This window comes from Panthera onca, chromosome D4 (genome assembly GCF_046562875.1).
Source record: "Panthera onca isolate mPanOnc1 chromosome D4, mPanOnc1 haplotype 2, whole genome shotgun sequence".
Taxonomy (NCBI): domain Eukaryota; kingdom Metazoa; phylum Chordata; class Mammalia; order Carnivora; family Felidae; genus Panthera; species Panthera onca.
This window is the reverse complement of record NC_138351.1, coordinates 35469756-35497159: the sequence shown is the minus strand read 5'-3', so window position 1 is coordinate 35497159 and position 27404 is coordinate 35469756. Positions and strand designations below refer to the sequence as shown.

The window sequence follows — 27404 nt, the reverse complement described above, 5'->3', positions numbered from 1 at the left end:
TTTATTGTTCCTCTACTGATTTGGTTATCATAATCTTTGCAGCACTGCAAAACACTTCACGTTCCCTCTGCAACCTTCCTGAGAAGTCAGTGAAAATGGCTATTAGACATCTTTTAATTAAATATTCCTTTAGCTTCCCTGTCCCAGTTAAGCCAGTATCTTGCCCTATTACACTTTTGACTTTTCTGTGTATATTCTAGCCACTATAAAAGCTAAAATGTACAGAAGAAACTGAATCTGGTTTAAAAAAATTTATGAAGAAAATATCTGTGTCTGAGGATCAGAAAGAAGCAATCCCAGTAATCAGCATACATCCTAATCTCATCTCTGAGGGATATTTAACATTTTATGAGATGCCATGGAGAACCAAAAGAATTAAAAGATAAAACTCTGCTCACATTTGTTTTTCTTTAAACTCTATTTCTGAAGCCTTTAGGTTAATAGCTTGTTTAAAAGCAAATTTATCCATTTCCCAAGTTCAGACTTGCTGCAGTCTTTCTGTCAGTAACACTGCTATTCTCCCAGCTCTGCAAGATTAAAAATGCGGACTTGTCTTTTACTCATCCATTGTTGCTCTCATTCTAAATAACTATTTTCTTTAATCGTATTACTGAGCATCTATTATGTGCCAAGCATAGTGCAAGAACCCATAACAACCTTAAGATCTTGCCTAAATTCTGTAAAACACAAGAGTACTTTATAGGGCGTGCAGGATCACATCACTTAACTGTATGTGAAGCTCCTAAAACTATAGAAGTTAGCCAACTATCCTGCTGCCGGCACCTTAAATTAACCTTAATCTAACTCTTAAATTCTTTATTTTCATCTAGTTCAAATTTTACAATATTTCTTCTTATTCTCCTTACTTATAAAAAGAAACTTTCTAAGATTCCCTACCCAGTCATCAATATTGAGTTTTATTATCTTTTGTGATAATAAAGTATTCTCATGATTTATAGTTTGCAATCATGAATATCTAACTCTTACTTAAACCTTCTATCATTAGAGTTAATGATTTTTATATGTTTCTGGGGGATCTAGCTGAAATAGCTCTGTCTCCGAATCTATAAGCCTTTTTGGTAGATATTCCCTAAAATACAAACACTTGAATAACTTTGGGTACATGTGTTTGGATTTTTGTACATCTGTTATTTCACCTTTTAACCCATATCATGGATTGAAAATGCTCATCCTGAGATAGTAAGAGAAGGCAAGACCCTGTCTCTCTTCTCATTTTTTATTCATCTTGTTCTACTTCTTCATTATGTTCATAACACCCCAAACCATATGCCCATCTCTACATTTTCTCTCTTGTAAAGATGGCAAAAAGATAGAAACAATTTTCTTATTATCTTTTTCCCATCACAGATCTTGGTCTGACTCTAGACTTGCAATTAGCAGTGAATTTCTGAATCTTTGGTAAGAGACGGGCAGGCTCTAGAGGTGAAGGGGCAACTTCTGGAGAAATTTGGAGAGACTGGCAGCTAATTCATATCGGTGTCAGTACAGTTTAAATCCAGAAGGAGCTACTAACATGCAGTGCATTTTAACTCTTATAGAACTATTTCAGGAATAAATATGTTCTCAAAGCCTCTGTGCTTAAAGGTGCAGAGGTTTGAACATTTATGAAAGTCTTAAAGCCTGACACCAACTTAAAATCTTAACACTAATTGCTTTAGATGGAGCTGTCTCATACAACTCTTCAGTATCTTCTAGAACCTCCCACATCACTTAGTGTAGGCTTTGCTTCAGGACTGTTAGGACAATCAAAGGCAATGTAAAATTTGTTCAAATTCATTTCTGTATTGTCTTGTTTCATCTACATGAGTCCATTAGAGAGCAGTAGGATAACACAAAAACTTCTTTATTTAACATGTCAAAAGCATTCAGAGCCACATTTAAAAGCCCGGTCATCTCTGTTCTACATTCTCTCTATTCACAAACATAGGCATAAATCCCAGGATGTTAATGGGGAAAAAAATCAATAACATGGATCTGAAACTGACTTAAACTCCACCTTCACCCCATCCTCATCTCCTGCCTAAGGTATAGGAGTAAGATGATGAAAATCATAGTTTGTATGTGTGTATAATTTTTTTTAAATTAAAATAATGTGTTATTAATTGCATAGATTTGAACATATGGTCAACTCAATTATAAAAAAAAAAAAATCTAATTTGTCAGAAGGTAAAGAGAAATAGTGATGGAGCAATTATCCCTCTGAACTTATTTCTTAATTATCCAGGCAAGACAGCTAATGATGTCCGTTTCCTAGGTTCCACTGGCAGTACAATAATTAGAGGTCATGTGAGAACATTTGTCCCAAGGAGACATAAAGTCAAAATGGTAAACTCAGAATATAAACCTGAAGTCTAATATGAGACCAAGTTCATGATGCAGAACCAGCAGTCTAGAGATTTTTATAGCCCTTGTGTTAATCATAGAATTTATTTTGTTTCATAACTCTAGACCCCATTAACTGGCCGTGATTGGTAGTCTAATACTCTAGGTATTGAACTCAGAACTGAGAATTAAGTCCAATGAGATCATCTGAGTTTTTATTACCAAGAAAACAAAATAAAAACAACCCCTTGAAAAACCAAAAACAAAAACAGAAAACGAAGTGCCATCTAATGTTAAGAATCTTTCTAAAATTTAATTTTCAGACTCTAAATCCAATCTCAGGAGTAGTAAGTCCATAAATGTTAATATGCTAATAAGAGAGGCTTCACAGCATAAAAATGTTGCTATAAGGAAGGCCTTTAGCAGAGCATTGCCTTTGAATCACCCTCTGGAGGAGCCATGATGAAAGTCCTATCATGCACGAAAGCCACCCACGAGCTCGGTGTTCCAAACTCTGGTGGCAATGAGATGTTTCAAAGAATCAGCCTCCCTCTAAAGTAAACCTTGTACTTTTCTATTTTATTTTATGACACACAATACCATCTGGTTATACAATAAAATATAACTACTCTTTAGAGAAAAGTCAGGTTTTCTCTTCAGAAGAATCCAAGAATGGCAGAGATTCCTCTGGAGCCTCTTGATATCGACTTTTGTTAGTTGAGCAGAGCTACTCTTATAAAGGTATATACTTCAAGTAGCTATTTGGTTGTACATATGCTTCTGAAACCAATGTTTTATCTTTAATAACCATCATTTTAAAATACCTCGAACTACATTGTATATTTTTTTAGGTCTTGTGTGTGAGAACAATTACATTTTATTTTCAGGAAAAAATAGTACAGAAAAAAATGAAGTAAGCTTGGAAGATCCTCTCATTTTACTTCATATGTTGTTATTAGAATATACACTATTTTCTGACATAATTTCACCTTAAGCTTTATAAATATGAAAAAATGATATGCATGTTTTTAATAGAAGATTTAATTAGAATAAGGACAATTTTTGCCTTATTTGTTTAAATGGGACTTAGAAGCTTTCCTGTAAAATCTGCTATGAAGAACATATTTTCTCTTCCTTTCTCAGAGCTGAGAATAAGTCCAATGAGATCATCTGAGTTTTTATTGCCAACAAAACAAAATAAAATAAAAATAAACAACCCCCTCCGAAAAAAAATACCGAAAAACAAACAAATGAACAAACAAAAACAGAAAATGAAGTGCCATCTAATGTTGAGAATCATTTTAAAATTTAATTGTCAGACTCTCAATCCAATCTCAGGAGTAGTAAGTCCATAAATGTTAATACACTAATAAAGAGGCTTCATAGCATAAAAATGTTGCTATAAGGGAGGCCTAGAGCAGAGCAATGCCTTTGAATCATTCTCTGGAGGATCCATGATGAAAGTCCTATCAGTGTTTCATTATGAGCCATAAAGCTCATGTTTGGGAAATTAAAATTCTGGATAAAAAAAAAAAATATTGACCCCTGTTTTTGGTTAGGATAATAAAGAAATAAAATTTGAACTGAATACATTATTTACCCTCTCAAGGTTTGTTGATACAAGTAGTGAACTAATAGACCTTAGTTATCCTTTAATGACTAATAATTCATTTCCTACTTTTTTGGGGAAATCTGAAAGAGTGTTCAGATTCACGACTGCCTTATTTTGCCATAATTTTTAAGTATATACTTACCAAATAAAGCATGGGATACATATAAAAATTGTCTCTTCAAGTATGAGCTCATATTTATTTTAATATAAATACACATAGTTACATATAGAAATAATCACAGGTATGTGTACATGAGCAGGTTAGAATATATGTTTATATTTTCTTTCTCTGTCAGCTGAGGGAACCTAGAAACAACAACCCCAGTAGCAATGGGCATACCTCACTCCCAGGTCTGGTTTCTAATAGCATTTTCCAGTGAAAGGTTCTTCTTAGAGAAAAGGGTGATTCTAGGACTGGGACAGGAAATGTATATGATGAACATGTAGCATCTTGTAATGTAAGAAAATAAGGAGAGCTTAAAAACCCATAATGATGGGAGTATGCCAAAAGAATAAAAGATACAATTAAAAGAACTTCCAATAGACAAACCTAAAACAATTTTTCACAAAAAATAAATAATGTAATATTAATGTATAACCCAAAGAATAAAATAAACATTTATTAATCCATGCTATATGAATAAATGATTGAATGAATGAATAAATAAGAATAGATAAATCTCCCATAATAAAGGATTCTAAATTATATGTATATAATATATTTACTCTGTTTTCAAGAAGGTGAAATATAACTCACTACTCCTTCAGTACAGGCTGTGGACAGTGACTTCTTTCTAAAGTGTACATTATGCAAAAGGAGGAATAAAGAGTAACTTTGTAGTGGAAAATTTTAAAAAATTCTAGTAAAGTGGCATCTACATTATATATGATCAGTACTCCTCAAAACTGTCAAGGTCTTCTAAACAAGGCAAGTCTGAGAAACTGTTGCAGCTAAGGGGAACTGAAGGAGATCCAATACTAAATGTAATATAGTATCTTGGATAGAATCCTGCAACAGAAAAAAAAAATATGTTAGGAAAAACCTAAGGCAATCAGAATATAATATGGATTTTAGTTGATAATAATGCTTTAAAACTGATTAATTAACTGTGACAGGTGTACTGTACTTACACACCCATATAAGACGATGATATGAAGGGAAAATGGATGTGGTACATATAGGAGCTGTTTGTACTATTTTTGTAATCTTTCTGTAAATGTAAAATGTTTCTTTAATTAAAAACTTATTAGGGGTGCCTGGGTGGCTCGGTCGGTTAACTTCGGCTCAGGTCATGATCTCACAGTTCGTGGGTTTGAGCCCTGTGTTGGTCTGTGTGCTAACAGCTCAGAGCCTGGTGCCTTCTTTGGATTCTGTGTCTCTCTCCTCCCCCTCCCCCTTCCCCTTCCTCTCCCCCGTTCTTCTTCTTCTTTTTCTTTTTCTTCTTCTTCTTCTTCTTCTTCTTCTTCTTCTTCTTCTTCTCTCTCTCACCCTCCCTCTCTCAAAAATAAATATTAAAGAAATTTTTTAAACTTTTATTTTAAAAATACCCCCTAAACTAAAAGATAGAAAACCTGTTTTGCTACTTCTTCTCAGTCACTTAATGGTAAATTGTAAAGCTTTCTACATCCTGGGAAAAGTGGCAGAATTGACCCTGGACAAATCGTTCTAATTTGTTGACATTGAAATTTCCTATTACAGAGCAGGGATGATGAACAAGTCATGCTTCAGGTGACTTGGAGATATTTCAAGTGTATTAGATGATGTTGAGTAAGAAAGGTAAAATATAGAAACAAAGAAACAAATATTACATGATCATTATGGATATCCAAGTAGCAAGAAATGTTTTTAAAAACCTTTCCATGTCATCATGTTCCTTCGATCTGCCCTGGCCTAGGATTAGGTCCCTCGTCTCATAGGTGAGGCAGAGCTTCATGAGTCATCTTTGGAGATGGATTTACCCATTTCACCTTATTCACTTTACTTGGTAAATTGAGAAAACTTTACAGAAAAGAACACACGTTAATATAGAAAGTAATCATAGAGGATATATTAGGTTAAGTAATTGGATTTGAAATCAAGAGATTTATGATACATGAGTTAACTCTATATGTATATATACATTATATTCACACATGCATGCACACACACAAAAAATCCCCTTTGAAATAGGATTTCTTGGAAACCAAAATTATAAAAATTAAGGAGAAATATTATAAAAATCTTTACATTTAAAAATATTCCCAAAGAAGAGATATTTTCTCAACATTTGAAAAAGGTGGTTATAGTAGTTTAACTTTATTTCCAAATTACCTGTAATATAACAAACCAGGGAAAAGCGATAGTTCATATGAAAAGTGTAAATAATTGATTCATAGTTGCTTACTGCAGTATTTCTCAAATTTTATAACAACATAATATTAACAAGCTAATAACATACTGCAAAATCAGGTTTTCCAAGGAACAGTTTGGGAAAACTGGTTTATGTTATTGATATGCTAAAATCTAATCCAAATCTCTAATGAATTTCCAGAGCAAAAGGTTAAGATATTTTCTAGCAATTATTCAAGGAACCAAGTTATTTGCACCTCTGTTGGTGGCATTATCCTCAAGGACATGAAATCCTGAAATTTCTTTATTTCTGTATTTAATTGTAAGGAAAGCAGTCACTTAAAGTTCCCACTTAAAAGGACCATATTTTAAAAGGTCCACATCTTGAAAAACTGTACATAGTTTCTTTCCTAAAGGACATTATTATATAATAAAAAATCACCACTACTTGTGATTTAGTGATAAAAAGTGATTATAGGTTCAAAAGTTAATGCAGCTGTCTTAGAAGTATTACTGACTGTATATATCACCTTTTCATGTCATCTGTTATTATTTTAAATAAGTTGGCACCAACCAAATTTTAGGAAGAAATATATTTTGTAGCCAAACAGCAGTTGTAGCCAAACATTCACTAACATATCCCACTGATTGAGTCATCTTCGCTACTATTTGTGTAATCTTAGGTAACTAAGACATCTTGCTTTTCATTTTTCTACAATGTGAAACATAAAGAATGCACTGGATGATTTTTTTAATTTAATTTATGTTTTTAAATTTTTACCCAAGTTAGTTAGCATATAGTGCAACAATGATTTCAGGAGTAGATTCCTTAATGTCCCTTACTCATTTAGCCCATCCCCCACCCACAAACCCTCCTTTAACCCTCTGTTCTCCATATTTAAGAGTCTTTTATGTCTTGTCCTTTTTCTGTTTATACTATTTTTGCTTCCCTTCCTTTGTGTTCATCTGTTCTGTGTCTTAGAGTCCTCATTTGAGTGAAGTCATATGATATTTGTCTTTCTCTGACTAATTTCACTTAGCATAATACCCTCTAATTCCATCCACGTAGTTGCAAATGGCAAGATTTCATTCTTTTTGATTATCGAGTAATACTCCATTGTATGTATATATACCACATCTTCTTTATCGATTCATCCATCAATGGACATTTGGACTCTTTCCATACTTTGGCTATTGTTGATAGTGCTGTTATAAACATTGGGGTGCATGTGTCCCTTCAAAACAGCATACTTGTATCCCTTGGATAAATACCTAGTCGTGCAATTGCTGGGCCATAGGGTAGTTCTATTTTTAACTTTTTGAGGAACCTCCATACCGTTTTCCAGAGTGGCTGCACCAGTTTACATTCCCACCAGCCATGCAAAAGAGATCCTCTTTCTCTGCATCCTCGCCAACATCTGTTGTTGCTTGAGTTGTTAATGTTAGCCATTCTGATAGAATGCACTAGATGACTTCTATGATCACTTCTTGTTTTAAAATTTTATTATGTAAGCTCACTGATGGCAAAGATTATGTCTTGTAGCTGTAGTACAGAGGAGTGCTCGGCACGCAAAATTTCTTGACTGCCTAAATAAATGATGTTATAATGTTCATCACTGGGAAAATAAGTTATCAAACTAATCTCCCATGTTTATAAATCATTTGTAAATGTTAACTTTTAGTCATGCTAATCGTCATGCTTTCATTCAAGGAGATACCAAACAAAATCATTAACTTAGTTTGGCTCCCTAGCATGAAAATGAAAGCTTATAATGACTCAGCATAATTACAAAATTCAAGTGGTTAATAAGAGGCTAATCAAGATTAAATATTAATAAATGGTTAATAAAGATCTAGTAGTTTTGCTGCTTGGCACATAAAAAATAAATCGCTAACTTTTAACTTATATCATCAACCAAGTTATCATTACCATGCATGTGTATCTGGGTATATATTTACGTGATGTTAACAAGAACTATGTGCCATTTGAAAATTAAAATTCCAGGGGCGCCTGGGTGGCTCAGTCGGTTAAGCGGCCGACTTCAGCTCAGGTCACGATCTCGCAGGACGTGAGTTCGAGCCCCGCGTCGGGCTCTGGGCTGATGGCTCAGAGCCTGGAGCCTGCTTCCGATTCTGTGTCTCCCTCTCTCTCTGACCCTCCCCCATTCATGCTCTGTCTCTCTCTGTCTCAAAAATAAATAAACTTAATAAATAAACATTAAAAGAAAATTAAAATTCCATTTGCATTTGTGTTCTAGAGGGCAACTGTTTGCTAGCTCACTGCACTTCTCAATACTACCAGGAAATACAAAGCATCCATTTAACTTACTTATGAAATTCAAGCATATTATGTCTTAGTGTCAGGCAATAATTTTAGTAATTAATTAAAGACTCATTAATTCAATTACAATTAACAATGAAAGTGCAACCATCTTACTATTTGATAATTTCCTTGTTTATAAATATTTTTTCAAGTTTTATCTGACTTGCACAGATATACCATAGTAAAAACTAAGTGCTAGTTAATGACTGTGGAGATGCTCAGGTTGTATCATGGTTTTAAAATATTAATTATAATAGTTGTCCTGGGAAAGTTTATATAAAAATGTTCTAGAAAGCATAAGAATAGGGATATTATGACTGGAGATAGTCCACAATAGGCAAGGTAAAGTGATTTTAATCATAATAGAGCGTAGCATAGCATAATATAGCTTAGCATGCTATAATATAACTACATATGTATCTAAATGATACACACACATACATTCTCCTTCAAGATAGAATTTTTCCAGATGGAAGTCTAAAAACATGAAGCTGGACTGTGGGAAATATTATAAAGACCTATAAATTTATAATTTTCCCAAAGAAAGAACATTTTCTGACAATTGAAAAAAGTACTTACAGTAAATAAACTAGAAAAACAGTTGAAGTAACCAATGGAAGAATTCAGATCAGAGTATAAACTAGTTTGCAGTATGTTTAGAAATCACTCCAAACAATCTTTTTATAAGACAGAATACTCGGGTCAGAAGAAACAAATTGGTCTGACCTAGCTCCTCATTTATTGTTTTGCTTGTATAAAGCCAAGGGTTGCTGAGAAATGGCTAGAAAGTCTTACTGGGACATTGTGTGTGCATTTCACCATTATAGGTTCCAGTAGGCAGTCTCACTTTGCCTCCCAACATTTTGCTTCAGAGTTTGGAAAGCAGATTGGAAAGTTAAAATTGAAGAAAAAAAATAAAGCAACCCTTTCAAAGGCAACTGAGAACAAATAAATAGACTCATTTTCACTGAGTGAAAATTTCACTTGTTACTAGAGAAAACATGTCAAAGTTTTTTCCCAAACTCTAGCTTACTGGTTGAATGTGTAATATTTTTTTTACCCACATCTTGATACAAAAAAATCCAGATTTATACAAATAGGTTTCCTAGGAATATCTTCAGTACTACATATTATTTTATTGATACTCTCAAAATTACTGTAAATAAAAATCCTTTTAAATATAATTTGTTTCACAATGGCTCTTTGAATACCCATTGCATTAATATAATTTATGCTTAGCCATTGTATCTGTCCATGATCATTTAGACTCAAAAATAACTGTAAATTTTTCCTAAGGCTTGAGTTTGAAAAATAACTCTACCACAAATGATAATGCACTGAGTACTTTTTTTTTCTTGTGTCCTATATAACTAGTCCTCATGAATGTTGGCTGAATAGAAAAAATTATAAAGTTGCCTACAATCTGGCAAGCTGCAAACTTGAGACACATTGTATAATTTAACACTAAAATTTTATAGTGCTGATTATAAATATTGTAGTAATTTCTGAGGAGGAAAAGGTGGTGTTAAAATAATAAACACATGGTGACTGGGTCATTTTTAAGTGGGAATGGCCTATAAACATTTTTGCTAAAGTTTCTAAATTAAAAAGCTTTTAAATATCAGAAAACTTTCAGTAGTTTCAAGACTTTGGTCAGTCATTTTATTCACCCATTGATTTATTGAGCATTTATTTGCCAGTCACTGTGTTAAGCTTAGAGGTCAAACATAAATGAGACATAGCCCATGTCCTTAAGAAGTTCGCACTACAGTAAGGGATGTAGATGTGCAGAATGGTAATCACAGTGGATTGTGATTAGGATTAAAATAAGAGAATGAATAAGGAACCAATGAATCACAAAGAAGTGAACAACTTTATTGTCCTAGGGGAGTCAAGAAAGGCTTTAAAGAAAACGTGTTTCATCTGAAATGATATTGAGTAATGGATAAGAACTTTTCAAATGAAAAAAAATATATATCATTAGAAAAATACATGTCCATCAGAGGAAGTAATATGTACAATGACTCCTAATTGTGAATGAGCATGATGAGTTTTGTGATCATTCCAGTAGGACTAGAGTTTAGGATGTATAGTAGGAAGATAGAGATGAGATTGAGATGCTGGTAGTGGCAAAATTGTGAAGAGAGGATCATGTGGATGATCTTCGCACTATTCGTGCTGTAGTTTACAGCCCAGCCAACTCATCTGATAGCAAAAGGGAGTGCAGTGGCTGGGACTACAAGCTTATTACCACAGGACTGTTTTGAACAAACCAGAGTGTATGCTTATGTACTCAATAGAGAGTAGAAGGTTTTAGGTAGGGCAAATAAGATTTGTTTATTTAGTAATTCTCATAGACGTAAAAAAGGAGAATTAGCATAAAGACAGCCCTTTGGGAATCATTGGAATCTACTCCTGAGATCTCTATAAATGAGATGGGTGACCTCATCTACTTGCATGACCTCAACTAATCTTTGTATGTGGATAGCTGCTGTGAAAGTACAATATCTGTAAATTTACCTCTCTTCTCAGTCCACAGCAGTATATGCTAACTAACTTGGATGTAAATTTATAAATAAATAAATAAATAAATAAATAAATAAGTAAATAATAAAATAAATAAATTTAAAAAAGAAAACTCTTTCGGAGTCAATTGTAATAGTTGCAATAACGACATGAGTCAGTAGCAATGGAGATGGTCAGGGGATAACTATGAAGTAGAATTGTTACCTTAATGTGACCAATTAAATGTGCAGTGAGCAGGAAGAGAGGAGAGAATGTGCAGGCTGTTTCAAAAGAACTTACCACAGAGAATGTGTGTATAGTGACAACATTATTTAAATAGAGAATTCGTAGGAGGGGAAGTATTGAGGGATGGGAATGGAAATGAGGTTATACAATGAGTTCAATTTTGAGCATGTTAAGTGTAAAATGCTTTTAGTAGACCAGGAACTTGAAAATCTACTGTGGACTGAGAAGAGAGGTAAATTTACAGATATAGTACTTTCATAGCAGCTATCCACATACAAAGAGTAGTTGAGGTCATGCAAGTAGATAAGGTCACCCATCTCATTTATAGAGATCTAGAGAAAAGAGAGAACTAAAAGTAGTGTCATAAGAAACACTGATATTGAAGAGTTCTCCATAAGAGGAGAAGACTGTGATTGAGACAGGAAGGGAATTACCAGAGTTAGAAGGAGAATTAGCAAAACATGCTGTCTTGGAAGACACGGACAGAAAGAACTAAAGACTAGTCAACAGACTTAAGTGATTCAAGATAAACAGGGCAAGGTCTGAATAAAAGTGACAGATTCAGCACTTACAGAGTTACTGGTGACTTACCAAGGGCAGATGCAGTAGAATGGTTGGGGCAGAAGTCAGAAGGCACTGGCATTAAGGAATGTCTGGAGATAATAAGGACATGAAGCCATCAAGTGATTCCTCTTCCAGTTAGCTGTTGATGAAGAAAAAAAGAAAGATTGGATGGTATTTTGAAAAAAAAAAAAAATATATATATATTAGAATATTAGAATATATATTTAGAATATAGAATTTAGAATATTAGCATATATCACTCTTTATCATTTTTTGTAAACTGAAGAGAAGCCAGAGGAGAAAAAATTATTAGCATTATAGGAAATAAGAGAGGTATTTGATAAAGCAAAATATAAGGCAAGCAGGATGGGATTTACCTTTGAGGAGAAGTGAGACATGTCTTCCTTTAAGATTGAGAGAAGGTGACAAGACAGATACTATTTTAAGAACATGTAAAAGAAAAGAGAGAAAAGAGATGAAAACAATTGAAAGGTTTCTATTTTAAAGGAGTACAGTTAAACCATGATATATGTTATTCAGTAAATGAATTTGAAAGTACTCATGGCAAATATGTAAGATTTTACATTTAGCTTTAACTAGTGAGGAATGGAAGTGGAGTGTGGTTTTTATGGCTATCAGTGAGAATTTATTTTCTCATCTGCCCAAGGATAGTAGCAGTTGGATTTGACAGTTATTGTTCTATGTTAGCTTGATGTTGTCGAATATTTGTGGTAACAAAGACCAGGTAAAGAATTGTTAAATGAGCTCCTATTCTGCACCGCATGCTGTTTGTCATGTTTTCCAGAAACTCTTTGATAAAAGCATTGTTGTTCACATTAGTAGAAAATGAAATCAAGTCTCAGGGAGGTTAACGTTAATTGATCACACAACTGGTTAATAAGCGAGACAAGATCCTATCACTAGAATTTATGAGCTATCCATTGTACCAGGATTTTTCTTCTATAGGGCTGTCTGCATTTTCAATATTACTTTTAATTTAAAATTTGAAAAAAATATATTCATAAGTAGAGACTAAAAACTACCACTTGAAAATTTTTATCATCCAAAGCTTATCAGTGGACTCATGGAAAAATGATCGAAGACATTGAAGAAATGATGGAAAAATGGATCTGTGACATTTCCTCACTTGTGGGAGCAGGGGCCTAGCAAATTTAGGTTAATGTTAATATTGTTTCAATCACCTTTTCAGGCTAATCAGTTCTGGAAACATCTGACTACAAAGTAAGCAGAGCATTAGTGGGGGAAAGGTGAAAAGTAAAACTTACAACCTTGGCAGGAGTCTATTTATAATTTTAGAATCATGTCAGGATTAAAAAGTTTTAAATATGTCTTCAAAATCGAGTTCATAAAGGACTAGAACCAGTAAGCTGAATTAACTCAACTATGGTGCTGTGGCTAAGCTGACCAAGGAGGACAAATTCTTACATAGGCCAAGGCTTATGTAAGACCCGAAAGTTAGAATGGAAGCTCAAGAAGAGGATTATTTTAGGTTTACTTATATTACATATTATGTTCTTCTGACTAATCCTAGGCATTACTTGTAAAAGTAAGAACAACAATAATGTTTAGGTTAACCAGTGTTAGAAGTAATACATTCCTTTTAAAATGCAAAGAATCTGGGTAGGGCATGCCAGTAAGAATGCCTTATGGTTGAGTAATTTTTCCAGACATAAGACCTACTTGTTTATGGAAAATCACAAAACTTTAGGAAGATTGAATATGGTAAAGGAAATTATAATTATTGCTTGCTTATGAGTTTTCCTCTTTGTAAGTGTATTGAACAAGGAAACATGAGGTATTCAGAATTCTTCAGTATGGGCTATTTATCACACAGGGTCAATATACTTCCAGTATATTCACTATGATTAATGTAGTACAATTAGAGAGATGTATGTATAAGCACAGGCAAAACTCATTTTATGGTAAAGAGAAAACACTTAAAAATTTTTTCCAGCTCCAGTCTAACTATTTTCTTAGTTCAGTAATGAATTTCAAATGATGTTCATTTAATTGAACCAAATGGTCATAAGGAAAAGGCAGCTGCAGACTTATAACTAAGCAGATAGTTTTGAGCAACACTGTCATTTTTCTATTTGTTCTATCACTAGTGATAATTGGGCTTACTTCCTAGCAGTTGGATACTTTCTGTATAAAAGAAAATATAAAACTAAATTACACACGTTATGCTGAGCCTGAAAGAGAAAAGAAATGAGAAGACATAATTGAACCTGTAAAGGGTTCATTTGTAGATGGGACATTTCCTCCTGGGAAATGGAAGATCTCAGCAATACAATGAATATACTTCTGATTTATGGTAATTAATTCTGAATGTGGGTTATCTACCACATTGCTCACTATAGAAGATGAATTGTGCAACTGAATTATCAGGGTCTGGGAAGTAAAATTAGCATAACCTTAGCAGAAAGTGAAGTTTTGTACCTCATCGTCTCATTGAAAACATAGATCAAGCCATCCTGTCTGATTTCACTGCCCAGAGGTCCGATTATAAAGAGGAAATGAAGCAAAGAAGGAATGGCTTTCCTATGTATTCTTGCATGATGCAGGATTTTTTGGATATCACACCAAGTTTAGAGGAAGATTGAGATACTTTCACCCCATTAATTCTAACCTCAAGATAAGAGTCAGATGAGACTAAATATTGTCCCCTATGGAAGAATGTTTCTTCATACCCAGTTTTGGAATGGAATGACCAATTAGTCAAAAATGTTGAAAAGTACTCATATTTGCCTCTACTAAAATGACAAATAATTAGTATTCCTAACAAATTTTGAAATTGCCTTCCTTGAATGTGTATGCTACTTAAACTTGGACCATATATTTGGCCTTTAACTATAATTGCTGACTGTATCAAGGCTACAGAATTCAACATCAACACTTAATCTTTAGCTATTTCTAAAAGAAATAACTGGTTGTGTTCATTATTCCTTTGAACTAAGTGGTAAGTTTAATCAAAATTGCAGAATCAGGTTTAAAGAGAAAAGTATAACTTCAAGCAATCAATATCATATGTCCGAGGAAAACAAACTGTGGGGTCATTTATAGAGTCAGAATCAAATACAGTGACTGAATTTATGCATATTCAAACAGTCACAGAAGAGCAGAAAAATATAAACCATCTGAATGTTTCCAAACATCCAAGATCCAGTTTCTAACAGAAAAATTTCTGGTTTTTAAACTATCATTTTTTTGTTATTTAAATGTTTATGTGTTAGAGAGAGCAGTTTTAGCTTCAGAGGAAAACTAAGCACACCAAAGTGGTATATTTGTTACCATTGATCAGCCTACATTGACACATCATTATTACCCAAAGTCCATAACATACATCACAGTTTACTTTTGGTGTTGGGCATTCTATGCATTTGGACAAATGTACATACCACTGTATTATACTGCAGAGTGGTTTTACTGTCCTGAAAGGTCTCTGTGTTCTACCTATTCATCCCTTCCTCCCCATCAACCTCTGGCAGCCACTGTTTTTAAATTGTCTCTATGGTTTTCCCTCTACATAGGTGGAGTCATTTAATATGTAGCCTTTTCAGATTGGCTTCTTTGATTTGGTAATATGCATTTACATTTTGTGCACATACTTTCATGGCCTGATAGCTTATTTCTTACTAGTGCTGAAAAATATGTACCTCAATTTATCCATTTACCTCATGAAGCATACTCTTGCTGCTTTTGACAATTATGAAAAAAGCTTCTGTAAATATCCATGTGCAGGTTTTTGCATGGACATAAGTTTACAACTTCTTTGGGTAAATACCAAGGAGTGTAATTGCTGGATCATATGGTTAGCCTATGTATTTTGTAAGAAACTGCCAAACTATCTCCCCGAGTTGTTGTACCATTTTGCATTCCTACCAGCAATAAATGGGAGTTCCTGTTGCTACACACTCTCACCAGCATTTGGTGTTGTCAGTATTCCAGATTTTGGCCATTCTAATAGGTATGTAGTAGTATTTGTTGTTTTTGTTGTGTGTGGTTTTTTTTATTTTTTTTTAAGTTTATTTATTTATTTATTTAGATAAAGAGACAGAGAGAGCAAGTGGGGGAGGGGCAGAGAGAGAGGGAGAGACAGAATCCCAAGCAGGCTCCACACAGCATGGAACCCCACATGGGGCTGGAACTCGAAACTAAAATTTGGACACTTACCCGACTGAGCTACCCAGGTGCCCCATATCTTGTTTTTTAATTCACATTTCCCTGATGACATATCATGTGGAATATTTTTTCATATGCTTATTTCTGTATATCTTCTCTGGTGAGGTGTTAATCCAAGTCTTTAGCTTTTTTTTTTTTTCAGTTGTTTTTATTTTGATAAATTAAACATAACATGGAATTTACCATTTAATCATTTTTAAAAATATTATTGAGTTATTTATTGATTGTGATTAAGCAAAGAAAAACTATGAGCTTATTTTATAACAAATATACAATTAACTCTTCATATTTGTCTATTGTGTCCATCAGAAAAGGTAAAACATAGAAACATAAATAGATACAAACAGTACAAAACTAACTTTTACAAAGAGAAAAATAAATTCAATAAGACAAAGGAGTTTTCCCAATTACATACCCATTTAATAATTTTTAAGTGTGCAGTTAATAATGTGCAAAAATTAACAACATTCATCTCCATAACTCTTTCACCTTGTAAAATTGAAACTCTATGCCCATTAAGCAATCACTCCCCTTTCCCTGACAACCACCATTTTACTTTCTGGCTCCATGATTTTGATTACTCTAGGTACCTCACATAAGTGAAATCATACAGTATTCGTCTCTTTATGACTGATTTATTTAATTTAGCATAATATCGTCAAGGTTCATCCATTTTGTAGAATTTGTATCCAATTTGTAGACTTTACCTCCTTTTTCAGGCTGAATGATACTGCATTGTATGTATATACCATATTTTATTTATCTATTCATCCATCAATTGACATAGTTTACTTCCACATTTTGCCATGATGGCCATGATGGCATGAAAATGAGTGTACAGATATCTCTTTGAGATCATTCTTTCAATTCTGGCTATATGTCCAGAAGTGGAACTGCTAGATAATAGGGAAATTCCATTTTTAATTTTTTGAGGAATCTCTATACTGTTTTCCACACCAGCTGTACAATTTTACATTCCCACCAACAGTAGACAAATTTCCAGTTTCTCCCCATCCTTCCCAATACTTGTTGTATTCTGTATTTTTGGAGAGTAGTCATCATAATGGGTGTCAGGTGGTATCTCATTATAGTTTTCACTTGAATTTCTATAATGATTAGTAATATTGAGTATTTTCTTATGTGCTTAATGGTCATTTGTATATATTTTCTCAAAAATATCTTCAAATTCTTTGTTTTCATATTGGGTTGTTTGATTTTTTGTTATTGAGTTTCAGTCCTCTATATATTATGGATATTAATCCCTTAGTTTGATGACTTGCAAATATTTTCTCTCATTCTGTGCATTCTCCTTCACTCTGTTGGTAGTATCTTTTGATACTATCAGGATTATCTAATTGTTATGAAGTTTCATTTGTCTGTTTTTCTTTTATTACCTATGCCTTTGGTGTCATATCAAAGAGATTACTGTCAAATACAAAGTCATATAGCTTCTTTCTTGTAGTGTGTTTGTCAAGGTAATGCTGGCCTCATAGAATGAACTAGGTAGAATTTTTCCTATTCAATCTTTTGGAAAAGTTTGAGAATGGTTAGTATTACTTCTTCTTCAAGTGTTTGGTTGAAGTCAGCAGTAAACCCATTGGGTCCAGGGCTTTTCTTTGTTTGGAGATTTTTGATTACTGATTCAATCTCCTTACTACTTATAGTTCTATCTAGACTTTCTATTTCTTTATAATTCTGTCCTGGTAGGTTTTATATCCCTAGGAAGTTGTCCATTTTATCTCTTTATCCAATTTTTTTAGCCTATAACTTTTCATAGAACTCCCTTATAATCTTTTTATTTCTGTAGAATTAGTAGAAATGTCCCATTTTCTTTTCTCATTATAGTAATTTGAGTCTTTTCTCTTGTTAGTCCATCTAGCTACAGACTTGTCAATTTGTTGATCTTTTTGAAGAATCAACTTTTAGTTTTATTGATTTTCTCTAAAATGAAATAGAGATTTTATTTATCTCTGCTCTAATCTTTCTTTTTCCTTCTGCTACTTTTGAGTTTAGTTGTTCTTTCTTTTCCTAGTTCCTTAAATTGTAAAGTTAGGTATTCGATGTGAGATTTTTTTCTTTCTTTCCCTTTTTTTAATGTAGGCATTTATAGTTTATAAATCCACCCCAACACCACTTGCTGCATCTCATAAGTCTTCATCGTTATTTATCTATATTTTATTTCTTTTGTAGTATCTCCTTTTATCCACACATTGTTTATAAGTATGTTGTTTAATTTCCACAATTTTCTGAATTTTCCATATTTCCTTTTATTAATTTCTAACATTATGCAATTGTATATAGAAGATAATTTTTATTATATCTATAATTTTAAATCTAAGTATAATATATCCTGGAAAATGTCTTGTGTTCACTTGAGAAGAGCATACATACTGCTTTGATGTATGAGGTGTTTTATATATGTTCATTAACTCTAATTGGGTTATTACATTTTTATTTCTTCACCTATCTTTTTTTCTATCATATTGATTATTATTGTGAATGGGCTATTAAATTCTCCACTATTTTTTGTAGAAATGTTTCTCCCTTTGATTCTGTCAGTTTTTGCTTATTATATTTTGACGGTTTGTCATCAGCAGCATAAAATGTTTATAACTGTTATATCTCCTCATTGTTTTGAGCCTTTTTATTAATATATAATGTCATTCTTTGCCATTTAGAGAACTTTTTGATTTAAAGTCTATTTTGTCTAATATTAGTTTAGCCACCACTACTCTTGGTTCCTATTTCCATCCTTTCACTTTCAATTATTTGTGTCTTTGGATCTAAAGATCCATTCTTCCAATCTCTGTCTTTTGATTAAAGACTTTATTTACTTTTAAAGTAATTACTGACAACGGAGGGGCTTACTTTTGCCATTTTGTCATTTGTTTTGTATATGTGTTATAGCCACTTTGTCCCTCATTTCCTGCATTACTATCTTGTTTCTTCTTTTGTAATTAGTTGAGTTTTTTTAGTAAAATGTTTAAATTTTTCTCCTTTATTTTTGTATACATTCTGTAGCTACTTTATTTATGTTTTCTATGGGTATTACATTTAATATCCTAAAGTGATAATACTATAAATTTAATTCAGACTAGCTTAATTTCAATCACATACACAAACTCTACTCCTTTATAGTTCCATCCCCACCCCTTTTAGATTTTGATGCCATAAAATTACATCTTTTATAATTTTATACCCCCAAACATAAACTAATAATTTTTAATGTATTAATATCTTAAATTCTGTAAAAAAAAAAAAAAAAAAAAAAAGATTTGGAGTTACAAATCAAAGTTACATTAGTCTTTAGACTGATAATTTTGGGTCTTTAAATGTATTAGTCCCTTAACTCATGTAGAAAAAAAACAAGTACAGTTACAAACCATTATTACAATAACACTAGCTCTTTAATTGCCTCTATATTTACCTTTGCTGAGATTTTGATTCTTTCACATCGTTTCAAGTTACTGTGTGGTGTACTTTTATTTCACTGTGCAGGACTCCCTTGAGCATTTCTCGCAGGGCATGTTTAGTGATAAAAACTCCCTCAGTTTTTGTTTATCTGAGAATGTATTAATTTCTCCTTTACTTTCAAAGGACAGTTTTGTCAGGTATAAGATTCTTGGTTGATTTTTTTCCTTGTAGTGCTTTGCATGTGTCAGCCTATTACCTTCTGGCATCCAAAATTTCTGATAAGAATCTGCTGACGATCCCTTCTTTGTGGTGATTTGTTTCTTTCTGGCTGCTTTCAAGAGGGTCTTTTTGTCTTTGTCTTTTGAAAGTTTCATTAAAATGCACCTTGGTGTGGGTCTCTTTCACTTCACCTTACTTAGAGTTTTCTGATGTTCTTGGGTGTTTATACACATGTTTTTCATCAAATTTGGGAAGTTTTCAGTGATAATTTCTTCAAGTATTCTCTCTTCTCTCTTTTCTGTCTCTTCCTCTTCTAGGACAGCTATGATGCATATGTCGACCCATTTGATGGGATTACCACAGGTCTTCTAGTGTCTGTTCACTTTTGTTCAATTCTTTTTCTGTTTCTCACACTTGGTAATTTCCATTGTTCTATCTTCAAGTTCATTGATTCTTCCTTCTTTCTGTCTTCTCAAATCTGCCTAAGAATCCTTCTGATGGATATTCATTCTATTTATTGTACTTTACAATTCCAGAATTTATTTTGATTTCCTGTTTAGGTTTCCTCTCTCTTTATTGGTATTTCCATTTTGTTCATACATTATTTTCTTGACTTTCGTTACATCTTCCTTTAGGTGTTTGAACATCTTTAAGATAGTTCTTTTAGAATCTTTTTTTAGTACATCTGCCATGAAGTCTTTTTCAGGGACAATTACTTTAGATTTTTTTTCTTTGGATGGGCCATACTTTCCTGTTTCTTTGCATGCTTTTTGATTTTTTGTCTTGAACACTGGATATTTGAATCTAATATGTGGTAACTCTGGAAATTAGATTCTCCTCCTTCACTAGAGTTTGCTTTATTTGTTATGTTGACACTAAATGAATAAACCCTTCTAAACCTTTCTAAAGAGAAAGGAAAAGTGTTTTATTTAAGCTCAAGTTAGTACTGTTACCTGGGATACACAATCGTCACAAAGAAGAGATTGCTCTGGGGAAAGAACATTTGGTGCAAGGTTATATATATATTTTTTATATAAAGAGTTACAAATCATCATAATGAAGGACATTCTAGAAAGTTCCAGACTTTATCTTATGTGTTTAGTATGTCTAAAGCTGTATGACTAATCTTATGGGAACCAGGAAGCTTTTATATTTTTTTCCTTATCTTTATGTTTGGAATGCTCTTTTTGGGTTATATTTGTAAAGTAGCAGACGTACAATGTGTGCTTGAGGCAGAAATAGAGCCCATGATTTGAGGTTTTGCTGACTCACTTTGACCTGGGTAAATATTAAGTTATAGGTTCCCTGAGAACCAGAAGCAGGGCCCCAAAATGCCAAAAGTTGGAAATTTCCTGTATCGGTTATTATGTTTACTTATTTTTTTAAATCATTATAGGCTATCTCTGTGCCAAGGATCAGACTAAACTATAAATTTAAGGTTTTTTTAGGTCTTTTCTCAGTCATTCTTTGATCATGCATGGTCATGTTCTAGTTTGACCCATATATGCAGATGGTTTTGAATGTTTTAGTCTTTAATGTATTGTTCCCAAAAAGGGGAAAAAGGAAAAAAATGAAGCATGTAAAAAAAAAAAAAAAAAAGATTCTGGCCTAGAAGTGAATTCAGTTGTGGGGGGAGTAGCTTGCAACAACTGGGCAAAATTCAACAACAATGGTTACCCATCTCTTCGCACCTTCATGATCAGAAGCAGTAATCAGTGATCACAACACGGAGCCCTGGTATTTGGAGTTCAGGGTCTTTTTAGCCCATTCTGGCTCCTGCAAGTTGTGTGCAAGCTGCTCGAAGAAAATATGCACAGCTGCTTACCACATGGCTAGCTGATACTATGGTAAGAGCTGAAATTTATTAAAGTTAACCACAATTTACCATCTAAATCTTTCCCTAGAAGTTGCATGCCTTCAATACACTCTTGAGTTCAAAAATAGCCACATCAGACAGATTATGCCAGTGCAGTTGTTGTTTAGATGGGAAGACAGATTCACCCAAACCTGACATAGAGCTCAATCCCACAACCGTGAGATGATGACCTGAGCTGAAACCAAGAGTCAGGATGCTTAGCAGAATGAGCCACCCAGCCACCTCTCTTATTGTTGAGTTTGAAAATAGTTTGCATATTTTGGATAAAAGTTCTTTATCAGATAAGTCTTCTATAAATATGTCTCCCACTCTGCAGCTTGTCTCTCATTCTCTTGGCATTGTTTTTTGTAGAGCAGACAATTTTAATTTCAATGAATACAGCTTATCAAATATTTCTTTCATGGATTCTGCCTTGGTATTCATTGCTGTACCCAGGGTGATAGGGATTCCCCTATGTTATCCTTTGAGAGTTATATAGTTTTGTGTATTACATTAAGGTTTGTGATGCATTTTGAGTAATTTTTAAAAAATGTTTTTAATATTTATTATTTATCTTTGAGAGAGAGAGAACATGCGTGGGGGAGGTACAAAGAGAGAGGGAGACACAGAATCTGAAGCAGGCTCTAGGCTCTGTGCTGTCAGCAAGAGCCTGATTCAGGGCTCAAACTCATAAGCCATGAGATTATAATGTAAGCCAGTCAAATGTTTAACCAATTGAGCCACACAGGTACCCCATAAATTTTTGAAAGGAATAAGTTATGTCTAGATTTATTACTATCATTATTTTTAGCATGTGGATGTCCAGCTGCTTTAGCAACATTTGTTGAAAAGACTACCTTTATTCTATTGTGTGGCTTTTGCTCCTTTATCAAAAATTAGTTGATTATATTTATGTGGGTATTTTTCCTTGCTCTCTATTCTCTTCTACGGATCTGTCTGTTATATTACCAATGCCACACTGTTTTGATGGCTGTAGCTTTATAGTAAGTCTTGAACTTACTATATCAATACTCCAACTTTGTTCAGTACTCCAACTTTGTATCTTTACTCCAACTTTGGAGTGTCAATACTCCAACTTTTTTCTTCTTTAATATTGTATTGGTTATTATGGGTCTTTTGCTTCTCCATAGAAATTTAGAATTAGTTTGCCAATATCCATGAAATAATTTGCTGTGATTTCGATTAGGATTACACTGAATCTATAGATCAAGCCAAGAGGAACTGGCATCTTGACAATACTGAGTGTTCCTATCCATAAACATGAACTATCTCTCCATTTGTTTAGGTTTTCTTTGGTAATTTTCTTCAGAGTTTTGTAGTTTTTCTCATGTAGATCATGAACATATTTTGTTAGATTTATATGCATTTCCTTTTTGGAGAATTATAATGTAAATGGTAGTGTGTTTTCAATTTCCAATTCCACTTGTTCATTGATGGCATATAGGTAAGCAATTAAAATTTTTACATTAACATTTTATCCTTCAACCTTGCTATAATCACTTACACATTCTGGGAAGATTTTGGTTTTGCTTTAAGTTTGGGCTTATTTGCTCATATTTTTTTTCAGATTTTCTTATTTATAATATTTAGCCCACTACTTTGTAAATTTCCCTATTCCTTATTTCTCTCATATTTACAACCCAGTCAGTGTCAGAAAATAGCTTGTTGGATCCCTGAGTCACTGACTCAGTAAGTCACCCTCTCTTGGGATAATTCTTGACAACGTGGATTCTATACTCAAGGTGCAGCCTCATTTTTACTGAAATAATTGACACTCATAAGTCTCATGAGAATGCTTCCTATGGACAAGTTTCCTCAGACTCCCAGTGAAGGCATACTGCCTCTACTCACCTAGCCATTATAGTATTACCGTTTCCAAAAGATCTCCTGCCATGTTAAAGCATTATTTGTAGCATATTGGATAATAATCTACCAATGTAGAACCAGCCAATTAAATCCTTAGGCATCCACAAAATGAAGAAAGGAAAAAAAAAAAAAGGCAACTACTACAAAAGAATGAGGCAATTCTTTCTGTATATTTAAATAGTACATGTATTATATAAAAGTACAATGACAAAAAGTGAATTGTAACTCATACTGAATGTATATTGTGACCACATTTTGAAACAAAAAATATATATATTTATATATATTAAACTACATGGAAAAATATCTAGAGAGTAGTACATCATGGTCTTGAATGACCACTTCAAAGTTACATAGGGATGCACAGAAAGCAAATGAAGAGACGAGGGGAATTTTTACTATTGTATAAAATGGTAATGGTTGGGGTGTTTAATATTTTCTTCTTGTAAAAAGAAAAAAAAAACAAATTAATGTTTCTTCCATTTACTGTTTAATAAAACACCATTATTTCTAATGTCTTCAATAGAACTACTGATGTTTACAAAAAGAAACCAACAAAAAGAATGTTTAAATTAAGTTTATGAGCATGTTATACCTTTTAAATTGTTTTTATGTGTTTCCTAAATCATTAATAATGGGAAAAGGAGGATGTGTAACCGGCTTTATCTTCCATGATTATGTCAGAATGAGATGAATTTTTTTCAGAATAAATCACTGCTGCTAGCTATACATACATGTGTGTATGGTTAGTTATATACATATACAAAATGATCTTAATACCAACCTATTATTTGAAAATGGAACTTTCAGCGACCCTTATGATCATGGCTCAAAAATACGGCCAAAAGGTAAATTGTTGCATTAAACATTAACTTTGTAGGCAACCATCTGGTGTGCTATATCCCCTAGACTTTACATATGAGGGAATATATATTTTTCCTGCCATGTTGTTGTTCAGATAGAAACTGGAATTTATTTTGTGGCACAGAAACAATGAAGACAGCAAAGAGCTGTAGCAAAAGCATCTGACCTGGAAGACTGTTTTGCAAAACCCTTCTCTGCTCTAATCAAAACTCTGTGTGTGTGTGTGTGTGTGTGTGTGTGTGTGTGTGTGTCTAAAACTGAGAAAGAAAGAAAAAAAAAAACATTATATATAGCTTCCATATCCTAGGCAGTTATTTAATCCTTATGATAGCAAGTTAAAATAAATGTTATCTCCATGTTATAGATGAGGAAATGGAAACTCAGAGAAGCCAGGTCTGATTGATGCTAAAATATTTGGATCTTTCATGATACTTAATAGGTTTGTATCAGCAGCCTGCTGCAGAGCCAACACTTACTGCACGCTGTCCCTTATCTACTGACCTCCCATCTCTCTGCCCTGGTAGGGTCCTGACTTTCTAAATTTATCATCCTATATTAAAACATACTGTCCTTGGTCTGGTGCAATATCTTATTGGGTGCTCAGTTTTAGGAAAGTAAATTTCTGAAAGGAGTTTACAAATAGTTTAATTTCTGAAAAGAGTTTACAAATGATGTATTCTCATTCTGTCAATCTAGGGTTATTTCCTTTTTCATAACATTTTAAAATTTGAACACTGTGGTAAATTTCCCACCATATTTAAAAATAAAGTTAACTACAACTCTAAAATTATAATACCACTTAATGTAATAGCCACAATAACAACAAAATTCTAAGTATGCCAAAAACTTATTGAAAAGGATAAATCTCTAATGGCAAGATTTCAGTCATGATAGTAAACTCATTGGATAAATAATTTAAGACATTGTCTCTTACTTGGCTGCCCTTGAATCATAGTATATTTGTTACTATTGCTTATAATTTCTCATTTATATATTTATTACTCATATAAAACACCTAATTCTGTGACAAATTGTGAAAAGCATAGAGCGACTTTTATTGACACATATTCTAGCAAAATAAATGTTAAAAAGTGTTATTAAACAAAAAGTGAAAGTTAATGTAAATTAATATTATGAATTTGAGCTAAGATATTCTCCCCACCTGTTGGACCTAAAAATATCCTTTCAATGAGAAAATGTTTTATTATGGGCTCAAGTTTAGAAGAAATGTGTCTTTAGCATTTGTGTGGAAGAAGTAAGTCCTTAAGAAACACAGATTTCTGAATTTTAGCATTTCTTGGCAGTTTATAAAGATTAGTTTGAGAACCCACAGTGGTAGTTCCAAAAATGTTGGTAATTTAAAGTAATCAAACATGTCTGGGATATTCTTCAAAGGTTGGTTAAACATCTTATAAAATTCATTAGCAAATCCATCTGGACCAGGGTCTTTTCCAGATGGGAAACTTTCATTACCACCCATCATTTTTCATGGTTTATTATAGGTATAGTTTTATTTTGAGAGAGTTGCAGATAGATGTGTACAATAAATAAAGCAACATAGTTGTTTAATATTCATTTGAGAGATCCTTCTGTAAAACCACATATACAATCACATATAAAAATAAAGAATGCTATGTTTGGTGAATCTGAATTAACATAGAGATTTTCCTCTTATTTGCAAACTTAATTTTTTGTATTATTTAATACTAAAATCTGATTAGAATTCATGGCACTTAAGGATAATAATCAAAGTCTAAAGTCTAAATTTACAAACCCACAGTCTACATTTATCATGTATGGATAATATGACATTCCTGAAGTAGAATCTCACCCACAATATATTCAGTTATGATTCAGAGATATGTACATTTTTATTTCAACTGGTGAAATGTGATTATGCATTATTTAAAACTATACAATCTTTTCTTTTACTTTGACAATTCCATTAATACCTGATACTAAGACGTAACATCCTGAATATAATATAAAAATTCCCAAAGAATGTTAAATTTTTACAAATTGGTACTTTAAGAGACAGTCATGATGAATTAATTGGGAGGGAAAGAAAACATTCATAAACATATAATATCAATTATCTGGATATTTGTTTAATAAAATTTGACAAATATGTATGAATACTTCTTTTAAGCCAGGAGTGTCACAGGTATTAAAAATAAATGTAAAATAGGTAAAATGTAGATAAGAATTTAGGAGGGGAGGTAGAATAAAATCCAGAAACAGAATTATAGTTGATGAGTGAAGTAAAAGAAGCATGTACTAAGTGCAATGGTGGCTAAATCAGGGTGTTGAACTTCCCTTGGACATCGCAAAAACTCCAGAGATGCACAGATGCTGAAAATGCTCACTGGGCATATGCCAAAGGAAGAAGACTGTCACAGGCAAAAGGAACTGCGTGTGAAGATACAGCATGCATTACATCCAGAAACTTGCAAGTTGTCTCTTTTTCTTTACAATGGCAATAAAATATTGGTTTGATTGATTTATCCCCCCCCCCCCCCCGCCGCAATTAGTGACATATAGAAATAAGAATTTAAAAAGAACACATCCTATTCCCCTGACACCATGGAAGAGAACTTGTATTAAAGGGGACGCTGGTATGTTGGGGACATATGATCTGAAAATGACTGATGTGAAGATTCATCAGATAAGTTCAAAAATACATTTAAATCAATGCCTCTGATGAAACCACTAAACAGGCCAAACGTACCACTGGCAGAACTTTACTTAGTCTTGAAATGTTAGCTAGGGTCAAGCAACATTAGACAAGGACATTTAGCTGAGCTGTAACCTGCTTTCCCTCTAGGGCTGAGCTAATGTCTTTTATTATCCCAAGAAATCTGTTATAACAAATTCAGTGGAGGTGTTCTCTTCCTCATGTCTCTTTTTTCCCCATAGAGCATAAGGCACGGTTGGTTTACACAGCTTAATCTCCTTCACGGCCTGGGGACATGCTGGTGTAGTAGGAGAATTGTTCTTTTATAGGAAAACACATGCACAGATACCTACACACACACACACA

The 27404-nt window shown here is 33.1% G+C and overlaps 1 protein-coding gene across 26 annotated transcripts in view; it reads left to right on the top strand.

The window, feature by feature from the left end:
- PTPRD (protein tyrosine phosphatase receptor type D) overlaps positions 1 to 27404 on the top strand; it is a 1372973-nt gene that overhangs the window by 444604 nt on the left and 900965 nt on the right. The gene's annotated exons all lie outside the window — the stretch shown is intronic.